Below are 19,945 nucleotides of genomic sequence, written 5' to 3' on the forward strand. Positions count from 1 at the left end.
AGGACTGAAGTCCAGGCTCCAAGGACTGTCTGTGAAAAGAAGACATATTTTCTTCATAATTCACTTGTAGTACTGACACTGATTGTAAACTGTTTCCAAGAAAAAAAGGAAACATTTCCCAATAGTATTCTCAGTTGTTTAATATCAGATTTTATGGACCATGTTCAAAGTCTAAACGTTCAACCATGGCACCACATAATTTGCCAGGCCATTACATCTTATGAATAACTCACTGTTCCAGCTACAAAAACGCTGATACAACTGTTAAATCACAAGAAGTATTTAGTAATGCTATTTTACATGCTGTCTGCTACAGGATTGCCTTATGTGACACAGACTGTAACAGAAAGAATGAAGATACTTAGTTGAGATTTTCTAAAGCATTTCAAACACCATTTAAGAGATATGTTCAATTTGTATCATCTACCTGTGTGTCTTAATTTGTGCATGAACCTGTAAGACCATTGGTTTTGCATGTGTTAGTGAAATAAGTAACAGAAGTATCTGGAAGCAGGGAAAAAATACACAATTCCAAACACCCATGTACTTAACTCTGAACTTAAACAAAATTTTAAAAAGCTACTGAGTCAGCAAGTAATAAAACAGGTGACTGTGAAGTGTTGAAAAATTTCCTATAGGAGGAGGAAGGTTTGCATGGTGTCACAACCAGTCAGTGCAGCAACCAGGAAAGCCATATAAGCAAGTTAATGTGTCTTTAAAGCAGATGAAGACTGTTCCTCTCCAAAGTCTCATCAAAGTGTCACTGAAATGGGATCCTGGTAAGCATTATGTTTTGGTATCAGTGTGCTGGGTGTGGTTATCCAATCTCTCATGACGATTTTGACATGGCCCACCTCTAATTAAGTTTTAAATACAGCATGTAGGTGCTATTATATCAACAGATGTGGTAAACAGTGATTTAATATGAACCTGTCCATATGTTGTTGAAATCTTTGTCTGACTCACGGAGAGATGGAAAAAAAAATCTGTTTCTAATTAGATGTTCTATTTCAAAGCACAAACTCCTTAGTTTAGCTAGGATTGGAAAATTGGCTGCAGCTGCACTCTGTCACAAAAGAAAACCAGTCTGAAACCTCCTTTCCTCTTTTTCTAGCTAGAAAAGAACCAGTAACACAAGCACAACAAGTTGAAACATGGCTGAGATGCCTTCTCTTTGCATCAGCTCTCTGATTTAACAGTTCAAGAGGCATTCAAAGAGTCTCATCACACCATCTTTTGGAACTAGGTTTTAGATGAGGAAGAGATATAGTGTCTTACAAAATTCCAAGTCCAGACTTGAGACAGAAAATAATTTCCATGAGCCCTGAGTTCCAATACATATTTAATGCAATCATGTTATCTTGCACCACAAATTAACCTTTTCTCCAAGAAAAATGTAAAGAAACAAAAAGTAAATATTTATATAATAGAAGCATAGGGAATATTTATAAAATCAAAGCATAAGAATATTATTTTCAAGCTTCTAATTGGGTATAATTTTGAAAAATAAACTGTATCCCCAGTTCCTTCATCTGATGGAAAAATTCTAATTATTTTTTATCACAGGTTCAAACCTTTCTTCCTATGAGTCTATGTGGCCCTCATCTATATGGCCATCATCACCACCTGAGCTACTACTTTAAGAATCCTCTTCCATATTTAGTCTAATATGATTTCAGGCCAACAATTAAGTCCCTGAGTGATACTTAGCTACTGTATTCAAAGTCTACTGGACTCAGGAAGAGACACTTCAGTGGTTTGCCCTTCCAGAGCCTTGGGCAACCTTCTGAATAGAAACAAAAATTGTTTTAAAAGCTTTTAAATATAGAACATTTAATGAATATGATAAATACCTTTCTGTAATTTGAAAAACACAGTCCTGGCAAGTCCTGCAAACAGTTTAAGAGTAAGTCCTGTATATCCCTTTCTAATGATACTCTTTATGATTATTTTCTCTTCTCTTCTCCTAGACACTCTTGATGAGCCACAGACTTAGTCTTCAGCCTTTGAGAATAAGTATCCCCAGTTGGTGTGCACCCTGTCCACCACATCCCCACCAACACACCTTATCGACCAAGTGCTGATGCGTGGGCATCCTCTGGTCCCTCTGTGGTCAGTGTGGAGGAGCTGCAGCCGGGCAGTGCAGGTGTCCCAGGAAGATGAGAGAGAGGAGATGGAAGGCTTGTCCAATCCGTGGCAGGGCGGGGAACCAGCACGGCCAATCCGGGCCAACTGTGCATCTGCCGTGGAAATTGGGACACCACAGGTGGGACTGTCCTGCCCAGAGTTGGTGGTGACAACACACTCCTCACAGGTGAGTCACGCCCCCTGTGACCTTTATCTAGGCATCTGGCATAGGAAGGCCTTCTGAGGGTTGGTAGCCTAACTTAGTATGTTGACTAAAGTCTAAAGAATTATGCTATACAAAAAACACCTTACTAATATTTCCTGAGAAATTCCAGTAAAATATTTACATTAATCTGTTACCTGAGAGTATTCTGCTGCTGGTTTTTCACTTTTTTACTCCTCTCTTACAGTTGGAAAAGACATGGAAAATTCCAATCATTGTAGTACTGCCAAGCATTTTCTCAGAGCAAAGAGTTAATGAGGCTGTTTCATCTTATGTACCTTGTGGGAAGGAACTGAAGTTATTGCATCTGACCTGCATTCAAAACTAATTTTTTTTTTCTTTTCAGAAGCATTTCCATAAGGTCTCTACTGAAGATGGGAAGAAGTCCAAAAGCTGGATGACATATACAATAGAATAGAATATTTTCAGTTGGATGGGATCCACAGTCATCAATCTAGTCCAACTGCCTGACCACTTCAGGCAAGGGACAAAGCATGTTGTTAAGGTCCAAATACCTCTTAAACACTGACAGGCTTGAGGCATTTACCACCTCTCTGTTCCAGTGCATGACCACCCTTATAAAGAAATGCTTCCAATGTCCAGTCTGAACCTTCCTGGCACAGCGTTGAACCATTCCCACAAGTCCTATCACTGGATACCAGGGTGAAGAGATCAGCACCTCCCTCTCCACTTCCCCTCCTAAGGAAGTTGTAGAGGGCAATAAGGTCATCCCTCAGACTCCTTTTTTCCAAACTAGACAAGCCCAAAGTCCTTCGCTCTTCCTCAGAGGACATTCCTTCCAGCCCTTTCACTGGCTTTGTTGCCCTTATCAGGACACATTCAAAGACCTTAACAATATGACACACGTTCCTATTTAATCAGGGAATTCTGTGATTCTATGATACCAGGAAATCCATGAACAAAAGACTGTTCACAAGAACCTTCTTTAATTCCTTGATATTTGTGCACTTAAAATATATTTTAAGAACATTATCTATTTTTAAGATTCAGTGCATCTAACTAACTGTATTCTCTTTCAGTTAATCACTTTTAATTAATGAGTAGCATTTTATTTACATTGTTCCATTATGAAATACATTGTTTCCTATCTGCTGTGATCCATTGGGGAAGAGATCATAATCCTTTTTTTCTTACTATACCACCAAGCTTACCATTAATACCAATGTTATAAATAGCAATGAAAAATCATGCTGCATACCACAAATGCAACAGCATACCGGTAACACCACCAAATAAATTACACAGTAAAGGAATGTCAACTGCTCACACTAGAAACACATAACCAAAGAGATGGGATCTCACAAATGCATGTATGCAAGACCTCCCTCACTCCCAACTAGGAGATACTGAGAGGTAAGGAGAGGGATTAGAACTATTTCTCCAGGCTACTCTGAGCAGCAGTGAGTACTCCATGAATATTTGATTTGACAGGCAGATAGATAAATGTCAGGCAATGAATTGCTGTAATCTCAGTAATATGGTTATAAAGAGGCATAGATAAGACAAGCAATGTACTTCTGCTGGCTGTAGTGCTAATAAAATCCTACATTAAATAAACTGGTAAGGACTCAGACCATTAGTTTACAGTGTGAGAGTTGTAAACTTGCGTCCCTCTTACACAACATACTGCTTGCGGTTTGTTTCAAAGGAACAGTATTCCCAAGGAATCAAACATAGAACACTGATTCAGTATTAATTTACCTGTACTGCAGAATTGCCAATTAAAAAAAAAAAAAAAAAAAAAAGTCTTTTTCAGGTCTCCACACTTGAAAGGACAATTTTGAGATCATAAATTAAATACCAACTGAACAAGTGGTGAACTCCTGACTCTAGTGAAACCATGATTACAAAGTTTGCTATGTACTCAGACTACTGTGCCAGTGCAGATCAACAGTGCTGTACGCCCATGGACTTCCCTGCTGCTTGGAATGCAAATTCTCGTGGGAATATTAGCTTTTTTTTTTTTTTTTAAGATCTCAGGTTGTATGGTAACCCATATAGAGTTAGCTGGTCTTCCTTTAAAATAATCACATTAGAACAAGCCAGGGAGCATGGCAGAGAGTCCAGAGTCCAGAACACTGAAAGGAACGGGATGCCTACTGGGAAGTGCATTAAAATTTTAAAGAGTACATGATGGACAAAGAGGAAGCCAGCTACTCACCTAAGCAAAAGACTATCTTCTGGAACAAAGGACTGAAAACCCTGTCAGATTTTCCTAGAACTCTTTTGTTTCTATTTAAAACTTGTTTAAACCAGATCAGACAAAGCAGCCCGGTTCCTTCTTCCTCACAGACATTAGGACCTCCAACCTCCTTCATGACCTTCAACAGCTTTATGCTTACTCTCTGCAACATCCGAGCCAAAGATTATTTTTGTTCTAGCAGTTTACATTTCAACTGGAAATGGTAGAAAGCATAACAAAGCTTCAGCTAATGTCAACAGATATACATGAATAACAAGGTAAAATATGTGAGAGTTATTTTCATCAGGGTCTGGTATCCTTATCAAACTGATTTGCTGTTTCTGGTACACAGGGTTGATACACCACTGAGTGTTGGACTGTGCAGGAGAACCGACAAACTATTTGCTTGGATATATCAGGTGTGCTGGAGACAGTGAATGGTACAATGGTAGCTACTCCAAAATTGTTTCAGAGAAAATGTGCATAACAAGTGGTCTTACAGTATGAAGTGCTGAGTTTAGAACCACAGACATCTTTTGTTATGTAGTTCAAACTGATTCTATGGAACAACAAAAGCGAGTAGGAAGGGAGAGAAACTGAATTTCTTCCAAACACTATTTTTCATAATTCTGAAAAAGAAAACAATAATTTCTGAACATCCTTCACTCCTCTTAAGTGCCAGTTGCCTTGCCAAACTCTCCCAGTCTTTTTTTTGTTTCCCTCTTACTCAAACAGGGAAGACCATGAATAATCCCTATAAATGCTAAAAATAAAATTTGCTCTCCTGACATCTATATTGACAACATGAGAAACTTCTGTAACATCCCACATTTCATCTCCAAATGAAAGTGGTTTCCTCAGTGTACACTAGTGCTATAAGAGGATGTTATCATTGCTGCAGTCCTCCAGCATACTTTCTGTGTATAACTCGTAAGCACTCAACTGAAGTTGTTTTGAAACACATTCTAGTCTAAGTTTAGTGGTGAGGATTCTTAATAGCTATATGAATCGTATCAAAATTATTAAATGAAGAGATAGATTTATTTACTTTTCCTTCAAGAACAGTGTCTTCTACCTTATACTAGCATGTCAGTATTTATATCCTGTTTCCAAGGCCTTGAAATATTGCCACATTTTTTATAATAAAAGCAACATTTTGCTTCCTATGCTCAATAAATAGATTCCCTTCTTAAAAATGCACCAACATATCATACAGTAGAATTACATATTGCTCAAAATAGCTCTATCTGTAAATATAGTGTTACTCCTCAGAAAAATAATATTACATTACAACAGTACATTGTAAGAGCCAACTAAAATTTACATAGTATATTTTGCACTCTTAAGGAAATATATTAAATGTATTCTCTATAAATATTACTTCTGATAATTCAGTACACCACGTTTTTCTAGGAAAGAAAAAAGATATGAAAGTTACCATTTCCCAAATATTAAAAAAATTCAACTCCTTTTTGTCTTTAATTTCTTGTCTTTGCTCATGCTAGTACTTTTCCTGTCTGATTTAAACCCTGCCAACATTAGTGTAAGTCTGATACTCCATAAATAACAAAAATGGTTCACACCCTGAAAGTCCTAGCTAGATGATGTCAGTGAGAGCCTTACGTGAGAATTAGTGAGCAAAAAAGAGGTTTGACTTGACTACAAAAGAGTAGGAAGGGAGTGATCAAATGGATTACTTCTACCAAACTTTTTATGCCACAGTAGACGTGAGGGCAAACAAGACTGTGCACAGCTTATCGTGGCCCTACATTTGTGTGCTGCTTGGGAGAAACCCCTGACATGAGCAGCACATGCAACAGCAATGACATATGAACATTGCATCACCTTATCTCATGCATTGTGCAAGCTAACAAACACTATTGTCCCCATGTGCTTTTAAGGTGAGTGCTTAGGTGTGGCTGCAAATTTATGCAATGCTTCATATAACTTCATATAATGTGGCTACCATTTGTTAGTGGTTTACCAGACTCTAAATTCAGATTTAAGTAAACCTAAACATCTGTCAGTGGAATTGAAGATATGATAGTAGAGGGATTCCACTACCAAAATATGCAGTCCAAAAGAAAAGTGGAGCCTTAACATTAACAATCAAAATTTGTTTTCACAGTCACAGAGAAGTTAAATGGTCTCTCTTACACACATACCTACTGGTATTACTGAAACATTCTCTTTTAATGTAATTTGTATTTATAGATCCAGAATCTTTCAAGTACAATTTAAATATGTTTACAAGCTAATCACAAGTCCCTGTGGCCTAGAGAACTCCCCTGCATAGTAGAGTTAATGCAATGCACATATATGCATGTGCAGTCCACTTGTGAGTGAGCAGCTAGGGTTCAGAAATGAAAATTCAGCTTTAGAGCTTCTACCAATCCAAGAGTATTGGCTCAAAAATTGCATTAGCTAAATGATACAAAACTGACTGGTATAAACTCACTTTGCTGATGCACCCTCATTCCTTCAAAAATTCTGGCTGCTTAGGCTAATTGAATTTTGGCTAATTTGATAGACACGTCTGTAACTGATACCTGTGAAATCCTGCACTACTGTGTGATCAAACAAGGCATGGATCTGTTATTAATAAGCATAGAGGTGCAGCTTATAAGAGTTTCTTTCAACCTCTTAAGCAAAGAAGGAGATGCTCTTACTAGTGGATATTCCTTTGGAATTCAAAATCAACTTTAAACACTTGCTATCCACTTCTTCAAAACTGTAACTAAAGGAAGTTTGTTACTTATCTTTATATCAATCTATACAGATAAGAGAATGTGATTATAGATTTGAGGAGTTACAGGTTCATCATTTACAGAAGCTAAAAAGCAGTCATCTTTGAAAGAAGCATACTTTTTTGATAGGAAGACAGGTTGTCTAATTTTGTCTAATAACATTTGCACAACTACTTGAATAGAAGAGCATAAAGGAAGCAGAGGAAAGAGGGAAGGTATGATGGGCTCATGTGGTTTCTAATAAGATCAGATTTCCAAGAAATAGCCAGTTAATAATATATTTTCCAGGACATGATCAACAAGGTATCTGATATTTGTTTCCAGCAACAAATAATATTTCCACTGCATTTTTTCTATTTGTCCCTGAACACACCTTGCAAACAGTAATGAAGTAATCCCCACAGTTTCTTGTGAGGCAGGGAAGTATTATTGTTTGTACCTAATTCTGCAGATGAGGAAACCAAGTCACAGAGGGATTAAATGACTCGGCCAAGGTCATATAGAAAGTCTTCTGCCACTCATGGTATGCGTCAGTCCTTGTCAGCACTCAGTGACACTCCCCGAAGAGTTCACTCAACCCCTTTCTCTGCGTAGGCCAGCATCTTTAAGATTTCATAAGTATCATCTTCCACCCTAACCTTGACTGAAAGAAGAAACTTCATCAGCCCAGGTCAGAGTCCAGCTGAGCATGATCCCCAGTTAATGGCTTTCTTTATGTTTCATTAGGACTCCTGATTATCTCCAGGATTCTACTTTATTTTCACTTCTGCCAGGAATTCCTCCCAATTGACTCTGCTAATTTAAAACTAAGTAGCTAGGCAGGATAATATCCATACAATAAATACATCAGTAATTATTTTCAAAGATTCATACATATTTCTCTCAGGACATAAACCTTCCCATTTCTATTCCTGTACTTAAAACCCTCCACCTTCCTTTCCTATACAATATAAATTAGTTTAAGATTTCATGAATTCATGTCATACTATGTGTGTATATATACAGATATATACACACATACAGATAACATAATACCTTCTGTATAGACAATGTTATACTACAGATGGGAATGCCTAAGTGTATAAAACTTATAGTAAAAAATAGCAAGAATAATCTAAAAAGATTAAAACACACATCCCAAAGTATTTCAGTTCTAGAGTAACTTTCCAAACAAAATTTCTGGTATATTTTATGTGATTTTAAGCATTTCTGTGATGCATTTCACATCTTATTATTTAATTGTGTGTTTACGTATCAGAACAGTTAGTGGATTTAATTTGGGTGATTTCTTTGGGTGTGAAAAACTTAACTGCACATCATGTGTGACCCACACAGTGAACACTGCCTTTGGATCAGTTTAAACAGAAATACTGAGATTCAGTAACAGCCAAATAAAAAAGCCCCATAATGACTCAACATATTTAAGACTCAAGACCAGATCAACAGCCATTTCTTCTATGCTGGTCACACTAGGTTTCTGGTGCTACATAAAACTGCTGAGATCCCCCTTCCCCTTCCTCACCTTCAAATTGAGATCTAGGATTCTTGCATTCTCACCTGTTTCTACTTAAAAACAATCCTATGCCAATAATAGCACATTTTTCTTTTACTGATTCAATAACTAAGGTTTTGAGTTCACTCGCTAATAGTGTTGCTCCAAAACCAGAAGTGCCTTTTATTTGAGGACAGAAAGTAATTTTGTAAAAAGGAGAATAGGCATAAGAGCTGGAGGAGCTGCCATCTATTCCTTGCTCTGTCACAAATTTCCTGTATGACTCTAACAAGTCATTAATCTCTATATGCCTCATCTAGAAAATGGGATAATGACATTTAACTATTTCATTGGGAGGCTTAATGGTTGTGAAATGTGCTGAGCTCTTGGATGGAAAGAAGCTGCTGTCAGAGTAAACAGTAATAGCATGATTATGTTTGGTGGGAAGTCACTTTGTCACTTTGTAACATCAATATCACAATTCTGCATTACACAGACAAGACTGGCTAATCAAATGAGTCACTTAGTGAGAAATTTGTGTTTTACTTCATTTGTGGTATCTGTGTATACTATCAGGACCCCAAAGCCCAGATGAGTTGTTAATGCACTGTAAGTCTGTGGAAAGAGATACCTTCCTTAGAAAATAACATATTCTTTCTCTAGTGTTAGAATCTAACTGCAAACATCAGCCTATAAAAGATTTAGAAACATGCCTATGAGCTTTGAAATGTGCTTCAGATTAGTACATCCCACTATGTGACAGATCAGTCATTAAGAGTAGGACAAGTGTTAGTTCCTTGTTGATTTTCCCTCTGATATTCTAGAAAACAATGGGTCTTTAACTAACATATCTGGCATTCACATCCTCTTAGATGGGAATGCATCCATGGATTCTGAACATATTTGTGAAAAAATACTTAATTCATTCAGCCAGTGGAAACCACAGATGCTTAGAATCTCTAAAAAACCCCACTTAACCTTTTTGAAACATCTCTCTGGATGTAGGTATCTAATGTTAGATACACATACTCAGCAACTCTAACTTCCTAAAGCCTTGTGTCTCTGCTGTGTCCCATCCTCTCCCTTCTTCCCATCAATTTTGCTTGGTTTGACTTCTTTTTAGGTTTATATTCCTTTAACTGAGAAGATGGTGTGATATCATATACTCTTCTAAACTGCTTTTGGCCATGAAAAATGTGATGACTATCTGCTACAACCTCAAAAAATTCATGCTGACAAAATCACTGGCAACATATTTTTGGGCAACAATTTGAAACTAATGCTTCTGCTTCCACCATAGCAGTCCTCATTTCATTTGTGATAAGGGATTAATACTGGTCACCTAAATCCTCTGTGATGTTTTAATGTTGGCAAAAAGTCAATGAACGTGTGTTGCTTCCCCCTTCAAATTGAATGGTCACCTAAGTAAATATATCTGTTTATATACACTGTTTGTAAATACCCAATACCTCACTACTGATACCTCAAAAAATCTTGATATGCACACTCAGCATCTTGACTACATGAAATAACAAGCCCACCTTTTTACTTGAAAAAGGAGCTTAATCGAGCATTCCCTTTCACCAAATACATGCTATTAAAAAACAAGGAAGAACAGCAGTGTCACATAATTGGCAAAAGAGTATATGAGAAAGCTATTCCTGTATCACTGTGTACCAAAGGCATTCTCAAAGGTAAAGCATGGGTTTCATGACATTACTAGGTATGGTATTATAATCATCGCAGAAATACAGTCTTCTAATCATAGTGGCACTACAAACTGTAGTACTGGTCCAATCAATTCACAATGCTTTAGAAATCTAACTGAATTATCTCTAGGAAACATTTTCTGTCTGCAGGAGAGACCTACTTCAGGAAAAAGATAAGACCTTGGAATAATCATGAAATTCACATATTATTTGGTCAATAACAGAGCAACTACCTAGCTAAACAATATTTAAGATTTCAGTACACCATTTTGCAATGGTGTACTGAAATTTCTCCACAGCAATGCAGATGAATAAGGATCCTCTCACATCTGTCACATTTAATGGTTTCATATCTTAAAGATCAACAGATCCCACAGCACCACACTGGTGGCCATTGAACTTCTGTATCATTGAAAAGTGAGTAATTCTGAGTGCAGTCAAAAGGTGTAATTTAAGTTGATTTGGAGGTGGTTGCTCTTTTCAGTTCCATCACCAAATGAGTTGATTCACATCAACCCAAGTAAAACAAAAGACCAATTACAATATATATGTACCCAGAACTCTTCTAAGTGGGTCAGCAGGTTAAAATATTCATTCTGCAACCAGCACATTGGAAAACACACATGACCTAATTAGGCAAAGTCCTAAAAAGAAGAAAAAAATTACCATTTACTATAGCAAATTTCAAAAACTCAATCAGAAAGAAGTTGAAATAGGAATTTGTAACACAGAACTACTGTGACTGTTTCTGATTGGTAGTGTCTAAATAATGCTAACTCCGTTAGTATCAGTACTTTAAATAGATGACAAATCATGAATTATTATGTCAAGGTTACAAATTAGATGCAGGAATATCTGAATAGACTGCTCCATTTCTCTATTTTCTGCCTATTTCTGTGCTCTGCCAACCCTTTGAGACAAGAAAAATTTTAATATATATTTCTGCTAAAGTGTTCAGTTCAGGCTCTTGCAAGACAAATGATAGGAGATATACTACAGCAGACAGCATTAAGCCCCTAAAAACTCTTGAATTAACTTCACTCTAAATTTTAAAACAAGACAATTCACAGGTTTTACAAATTGCTAAAAAATAGATGAACTGTGATGAGACCTATCCAACACCTAAAACGGATCACCCAGTAAAGCTGGGGCTTTTCTGGCGTGTGTTTGTACTCTAGAATCTCTAGCTGTAAAATTACATCAGGGCACCTAAGTTCCAAACACTTACTTTCAGCAAAAGGAATCCAGCAACTGCTCTGTAAAAGCTGATCTCACTGACAGGTCTGTGCAAAGCTACACTGGCTTACAACAACACAGAGATTTACAACTGAGAATGAGCCCTACTTTTAACTCAGAAGGCAGTGTCTGCCAGCAGGACCTAACACTCAGTGGAGAAAAATGTGATCTTGGCATGACTAAGGTAGGCATTAGAAGATATACAGCTGGGAGTGGATGAACTGGAATGGGTAAGGTTGAGAGTATTAAAATTTGGCCTATTTCTTCTACCAAAATGCTCACTGAATGATTTTACAGGGACCAGGTACCATACAGTTGGTATGTAAAAAATAGCAAAAATAAACCACTCTTCAAAAAAAGTGTTAGGAAGAAGAATGTGTATGACAAGTTCATGCAAATTATGAATTAAAAAATACAGGAAAATGTGATGAGGCATTTAAAGTATTAAAAGAAGAAGTTACAGTTTACTTATTTTCCCTTGAATCTTGCTCTTGAAATCGATTTGGCTAGATCAGCGGAAAAAATGTGATATAATATTATATATCAAGCCCAGATCATTCTCAAACTCCCCAGCTGATTATCTTTCCATCTGATTTGAACTGTGTGAAATTATAAAGGACATACCATACCATGCAGCTACTGAAACCACCGTGCCAAGATTGCAGAGCTCTTACATTGCTCAAACGCTGCCTTGCTAAGAAGGCAGAAGCATATAAGGGTTGAACTGAAAAGAGTAAAAGGGGAGAAAAGGAGCCAGAGAAGTCACAGAACTGAGTCCCCAAAGTAAGATTGTAAACAGTATGCAACTTCCCCTTTAACACTTTCAAAGCTTCAGGTCTGAGTGACCCTAAAGTAGCTGGTCCCCTCTGAATTAAATTTGCTCTTTTTTTCTTGTATCAATATTATACATTTAATGGGTAACTATAGGAAGCTTATAACTTCAGAGCATAAAAATTAACTTTCATTACAATTCTTGTTTGTAACGTATGATGTTAATAACTTTAGAGTAAAAAAGTTTGCTGTCTTTATAATTCATACATATAATAGACCTCAAATTGTAATGTCTATGTGGTTAGCTGCAAGGTACCTAATGTTTTACACATTTATAATTTATTACTTTGAAAGAGTTTAAGTGTTGTCTAATTGTAGAGAGCCACTTTGCTGGAAGGGTTCCATACAAAGTTCAAGGGCTGACACTGACCTGTGTGGTGATGGCCTGGAGTCTTAGGGAAGTGGGATGTCCCTTAATTTAGTATGATGTAGTGAAGACACATCACAAAATTTTCTGACCTCTTGGTTAACGGTAACCTCAATTCTAATTCCCTTGCTGTGGAAACAGTAACTAGCTGGATATACATGTTCCTCAGTACACCGTGGCAGCTGCATGCAAATGATGCGGAGACGAGAAAAAAATTAAACAAATTTACTGTTTAATTCTGGGCAAATTCATTTGGAGGCATGCGACTGATAGGCTTTTGCCTAAAATAAAAAATTCATAATGGAAACAAATTGAAAATATAATCATTATTGTAAATACTGAGAACAGGGACTATTATTTTTCAAACCTCAGCTTTGTATGGTTGAATTTGCAATCCTGGATCTAATCTCAGTGCTTTTGCTTTTCTAGCTAAAGAAAAACTTTCCTGCTGTAGAACTCCCTCCCACCAACACTGAGATTGGACCAAAATGTAATGGTTCCAGGTTTGGCTTAGGATGGAAGCTACTTAGGATGTTAGGATCAATTGCAGCAGCTATTGATCTGCAATGCCACTTCGGGGAATGACAAACCGGACTTCTTGTAAGTAGTTGAGAGAGATATTTCACACAATTAAATAACAACTTATTAGAATTGCTAATCTATTTCAGAAAACACTAACAATATTAAATTTGAGCAGTATTTTCCACTTACCACTAGAACAGGAAACATATGTTTGAATGCCTTCAAGACACAAACTTCTAGGTATGTTCTTACTTTAGTCAGACCCATTTTGACCTTCCTTTTGTATATCAGAAATCTTGTGAAATAGCTTTTTAAACTTTTGGGTAATACATATTTTTCACTATGATGAAAAGTTTGGAACAATGCAATCATGAGCTTATTAGTGCAACATGGGAGCAGGTTTAATCCTCACCATCCTAAAGAAGTAGTGGTCCAGTACAGCCCTGAATTTCTGCCTAAACAAACAGGAATAACAATTGAGATAATCTCCAAAATCAGGAAAAAAGACAAAAAATACGGGTAAATGGCTGAAAATTGTATATACTTAAGTCTCAGTCTCCAGTATTTAACAACCACAGAAACCCAGAAACTAAAATGGAAAGTGTAGCATTAGTGGCACTCAGATTCCAACTAGCCACAGCTATTTATTTTGAGAGAGAATATAGAAAGAGGAGGGAGGGATTTGTGAGGGAGCCAAGGGAGTGTTTCATGTTTCATCATATCCTGTTTTCAACACTTTCCTTAAGCTTACCCTACAATTAATATTAGGAACAGATCTTGCAGCAGCCTAAGGATATTTGCTCTTTCCTGGATTTGTGCTGTAGAATCTCACACTGAACTTATGATAATTCTAAACAATAAACTTTTTTCAAGTTCATCACTAAAGCAAATTTTCTGCTGCATTCCAAAGTTCTGGATGACAGCATTAGTCTTCAGTTGGACTGACCTATGACCTATTGATATTACATTGGAGCTTAGAATGAGAAAAAATTAAATCTTTCAGAAATTGTTTGCTTGACACACAGAAATCCAGCGGATCGTACAAAACTGAAGTGCTAATGAAGAATGAAAATTAAAAGCATAGCATATACTATATGAGGGCCTAATGTAACTTTCATTAGCAAGGCTAAAACTTACAGACTACCTGTAGAGTACATTTGGTGTATTGGAAAGACCAGAGGCAAATTTATAAGTACAGATTCAGCTATTTCTTAGAGTATTTTTTCTAACAAAAGTATTTCTAGAAAAGTAATAAAAGGTTGAATTTAATGTGAAAGAAAATGTACCATTAAGTGAGCTAAAGTTTAAAGTGGCTGCTTTTTTCTGGTATTGAATAAAACTAAGTTCCTAAAAATGAAGCTTGGGAAGCAGTAACAGCAATGTCACTTATAGTACCAGGGGATAATGGTAATTATACTCTCCACTTGCAAGCATAGCAAAATGATACCTAGTGTTACAAAATCGGAGGGTGTCTGCTTCCATTTATTTGGTAATCTAGATGAAGGACCCTTCTTTGCTCAGAAATAATGTGACAGGAGAGGTGTGGATACACTTATATACGCACAGAAGACTATTTATTTATATGGCTTGGGAAACAAGAAGTTAGGTGTGCCAGGCTTGAGCAACACCTATTATCATTTCTGCAGATAGCTTACTACACTGAAATCAGTCCTGTGATAATTATTTCAGGACTTGATTAAGTGGCATTGCATCATAATTCCATTTTCTACTTCATATCCAAACCATTTTTGCAGTTCCCAAAGTAGATTCACCCTAAAGCACTTGACAGTAATACGGTGACAGAAAATGTGCTTTCAGAAAACAGTAAGGAAGAACACAAATGACTGAGGGAGAGGCAGGTGACACTGATCAGTGGCACTGCACATGGTACACTTATCCTTTAATGATAAAGTATAAAAGGTCTGATGCATACCAATATCTGAACATGGCTAGAATGTGAACTGCAATCCAGAACAGACAACTGATTAGGACAGCTCCATCTCAGACTCAGGCAGTCCTCCTGATTCTAAGCAAGGTCTGCCTACTGTAGTTCAGACCAGGAGTACACTTTCACATCACTGCTGAAGCACTTGTATTCTTTATTTTAGCAAAATCTATCTTATTCCTCTTTTTTTAAGGTCCTTTGCAGATCTCATTCTAGTGCACCTTGGCAATAACTACACTGTGCCCAATTCTGCCTGATCCACCAGGTCCTCATTTATGCTGAGTCAGCACCTCTCACTAACTGTTCACTCTTTTATTAAGAGACCGCTGTCATATCACATCAAGAAGGAATCTTTTATGTGCAAAGTAAATAAATTAACTCCTGGTGGCAATCTATTTTCACATTTTGTGTAAGTGTAAATGACTTTTCAAATATTTTAGAGTCTGGAAGATGCGTCATTCATTCTTCTGAAATAGCTTAACTTTGGTGACTTAAACACAAAGGTTTAGTGAAAGACACTTAGTGAAAAATTTCTCTTGTATTTCTTTGCAGAAGGCTGCTTATGAGCTACAGCGAGTGGTTAACATGGAGATGCTGCACGTATTTATTTGGATAAGTTCATAATAGACTAATTTAAAGAGGGTTTATTTGACTTGATAATGAATTATCATTTTCAATCACTTAGACTCTTTAAATTTGTAAAAATAAAAAGACACCAATTAAATAAATAAAAAAGTATTTTTCCAAGCACATGTAGTGATCTTACCAGAACAAGGGCTATGACTGTTCATGGCATCATAATCAACACACGAACATCCTCTTACGGCTTCCAGAGAAAGCCTTAATACAAATATATTAATTTGCTGATAGACACCTGGAAGGCACAAGGGAAGCCCACAAAGAAACTGTTTACCTGTGACCTTTCTCAGTAGAAACAGCTGATGTTTATTGTTTAATACTCACAGGTCTCCTCCAGATGTGCCAGAACTGGGACATGTGTCTTGGCACTCAGACTTGTCAGTCAGAGTCTAGATAGTTTCAAAGGTATTTCCTGACAGCTTCCCAAGCCCTTCCTTTCACTCTGCATAGCAGTGAGAAGTCACCGCAGGATGTGTTCTCCAGATGCGATGTCACCAGGGTTGCACTGAGTTTTCACTTTCAAAAGCAGAAGCAGGTGAATTCAAATTCCTTCAGCAGCTAACATTGCAAGGAACAGTCAGGTAACAATTTTTGGTCCATATTTATAACATTTTTTCATGGTGAATTTGGAATCTACTACAAGGAAAAAAACAACTCACTTTCTATAAACAGTCATTTCCCAAGAGCTGGAACAATGTCTTCCATTTTGTTTCAAAATAGTAAGCATGCCTGGAATCGTATCTGAGATAATTGGAAGTGCACTATATTTAGTATATCTATATTTTTAGGCAATTCGGTACTCACCAGTCTGCAACTGTTTGATTGGGATAGAGTCTAGTAATGCCTACCAGCGTCATCCTCACAATGTCCACCAATTCATCCTCAAAACAAAACATCTGGCTTCTGTTTGGCATTTCCATTTAATGGCAATAGAAAGAAGTACAGTAATAGATAAAATTTTTAACAGATAAAGCCTCAGAAGAGCTAATGTAATACATACTTTAGTAGTGCAAGTAGCTATAGAGCCTGATTTGCAAAGACTGCTCATTACAGTTAGCATAATATCAGACAATGGATCTAGAGGCTGAAGACAAAACATGTCTACTGAGGCCTTTTAACCTATATTTTTTTTTCTTCAATCTTAATCCCTCTCCTACAACATTACTGACTCTTCCATCAGACAGAACACAATCTTCCTGTGTGAACTGTGGCTTACACCAACTTCCTAGCTGACCACGTAATTTTATAAACCTTCCTATCCTTCTGGCAAAACTTTCAGTCCTGAGGCTTGATTGCCAGGCCAAAATTCTCCATCCTATAGACCAAGCCTGAGAAGACTTAATTTTTACTAGACTACAAAATCTTTTTTTCTCAAGTACTCGGCTATTAGGTTCTTTAGTCTCCCACGTACTATTCAAGATAAGGCAAAATGAGTGACGTGTAAACAATAACATGTGATTTCATAGATGAAGTAATAACATGAGAATATACACAACTCCTAGTATTTTGAAGAGGAGAATCTGTTTTGGAGGACTATGGGAATAGAACATACAAAGTCCAACTCGTGTCATGGTTTCAGTATCATGTAACCCCAGATATAAGGTGAACACAGAGAGCTGAGCATAGAAAAAAATGCAGAAATGAACTGAAGACAACACGGCAATAAAGAGCTCCAAAGAGGTGAGGGACAGGCATCTACACAGAGCCTGTTTACAGGGAAGTCATGACTCATTGAGTGCCTTTCTGTGCAATGGAAGAAAGGAGTTGTGGGTGTGTATGCAAGACCCATGGAGTGCATGTGCTCTATACATTGGACAAACACTGTTGCCCACAAGAGAGCACATTTTGCTGAAATAAATAAATGAACTTCAAACTAGTAGTATTCCCTTCCATATACTAGTCATGAAAGTGCTTTGAACTTGGACTTCACTTAATTACACATATCTAGCTAGTTAACTAAGGCAAAGATCATGTGTTTTTGAAGTGGTCACTCTTGTCCTCCCATCTGATTGTCCCCTTGTCTATTGCTATTATTCATGATGTTAAGCCTAAATGTAAGATTATCACCTTTTGGAGGCAGAGACCAAGTATTATATCTTTGAAGCACAATGAATCCTAATTAGGTATAATCAATAATTATAGTTGTGTAATGGAAAATAGGAAGGCGAGGAAAAGGAAATGGCTGAGATCATAATAATTACTTTCTATTAGGACTGGCAGGGAAAACTAGTGCGAGAAGCTGGCCACCTGAGAAAACAGATACCTATTTATTTGGGTTTTTCTTAGAGTTGAAATAGTTAAGTTAAAGTACACTGTCACACTAAACATCATTCATAACTTCAACAAACTCTAGAAGCAAAGCTATACTTTCCACTTGAGGTACGTGTGTCTCTGAGGGTTTTGCTGTGGTAACCTCTGTGGAATGCAGCAATTACCACCTACGTGGCAAATTGGAAGTGTTACATTCCTCTGCTAGTAATCCACTCCTCCATTTAGCCAGAGGTCAGGGAGGAGAAGGAGGTGACTCTCATGGAGGGAACAGTCAGAGACACAGCATTCTACCAGAAGGACAAAGATGCCACTAGGTGTTAACCTCACAATATAAGATTTAAAAGCCCCTCTACATGGAATGTGAAAGCCCTGTTACACCCATGAGAGACAAAATAATTTGGACAAAATCGTAAATTGAGCTCCATGACACTTCTGATCTAATATTTTATGTTCCTACTGACCACTGAACTCTCGCATTTCCAGAAATGCCCAATGCTATCTTGCTAACCCAAGACTGTTTTTGTTTGTTTTCTGACATGCTCAATGTTAAATGTTACATGTAAAACCAACAATTTCATGCTGCAGCTAAATAAATAAATAAATATCAGCATGTATCAGCATAATGCTACCACCTCAGAACTCAAGTTTTACAAGTAAAATAAGGTTTTATCTCCCAAATAGTTGTGGATAAAAGGCAGGGTTTCAGAATAGATGTGCATTTTAGAGGAAGAGAAAGCAGTGCTGCACAGATAGAAGCTGCTTACGTTACGAACCACTGTGTTATTCTGAACAAATGGGAGAGCAGCAAGAGTTTCATGCATGCCAGTATTCTTCCTAGTCTGATTAAAAAAGCAAAACCCCCATCCAAAACAGATAAACCTCAGTCTTTTGGTGGCAGTTCAACAATCTGATGCAATCTTGAAGACCAGTCAGAAGTGCTCTTAGTTTTCTACCTAATTTGACCTTTGTTTTAATCACTGTAAAAAAACCTGTGTTATATCCATGGTTTCTCCATTGTCTTTATTACTGTTGGCCCATGCCCAGTTCTTACACTAAAGAAGTAGTACTCATGTTAAACGTAAAAAGCATGTTCTGTATTAGATTCCATATTGCACAAGTCCCTGCTCTTGCTACAGTGTACACTCTGATGTTCCATCCATTAAATGAATTCCTTACAGAATGCATTATTTTTTGCAATACATTTGAACACAATGATAATATAAACCATCCTTATGGAGAAGTATTAATTCAGTATAATCCATTAATCTAAAGATTTTCAAGCTTAATATCCACGCCTTTCATATCCACAGTATGAAAGGCGTGCTATTTGTTATCATCTTATCACCCTTTCACAAAAGAATAGCATCCTTATAGCAACTGTAATTATAGAGAAACAGTGATCTAAATATCCTTAATGCATCTTTTAATTAAGTTTAGCAAGAGAAAATATTTTGGAGAGTCAACTCAAGGTCAGTTGTCTAAGGACCACTTTGCATTGGTTCACCACCCTGTAGTGATTCACAAAGTACTAAGTGAGAATTTCTTCAGCAACCCAAGAAAATACATTCTACTGTCTGCTACAGCCACATAGTCACACTATTGTTTGCACTGCTGATACATAAATGTGCCTTTT

General features: G+C 37.0%; 1 protein-coding gene across 1 annotated transcript in view; it reads right to left on the reverse strand.

The window, feature by feature from the left end:
- The window catches only part of LOC108503309 (loricrin-like), a 74,149-nt gene that overhangs the window by 49,223 nt on the left and 4,981 nt on the right, over window positions 1–19,945 (reverse strand). Inside the window, exon 2 of the mRNA XM_017827171.1 lies at window positions 11,056–11,145. The gene's annotated coding sequence lies outside the window, so the exon portion shown is untranslated. The remainder of the gene's footprint in view (window positions 1–11,055; window positions 11,146–19,945) is intronic.

The sequence above is a fragment of the Lepidothrix coronata genome, unplaced genomic scaffold (genome assembly GCF_001604755.1).
Source record: "Lepidothrix coronata isolate B3197 unplaced genomic scaffold, Lepidothrix_coronata-1.0 Scaffold136, whole genome shotgun sequence".
Lineage (NCBI taxonomy): Eukaryota > Metazoa > Chordata > Aves > Passeriformes > Pipridae > Lepidothrix > Lepidothrix coronata.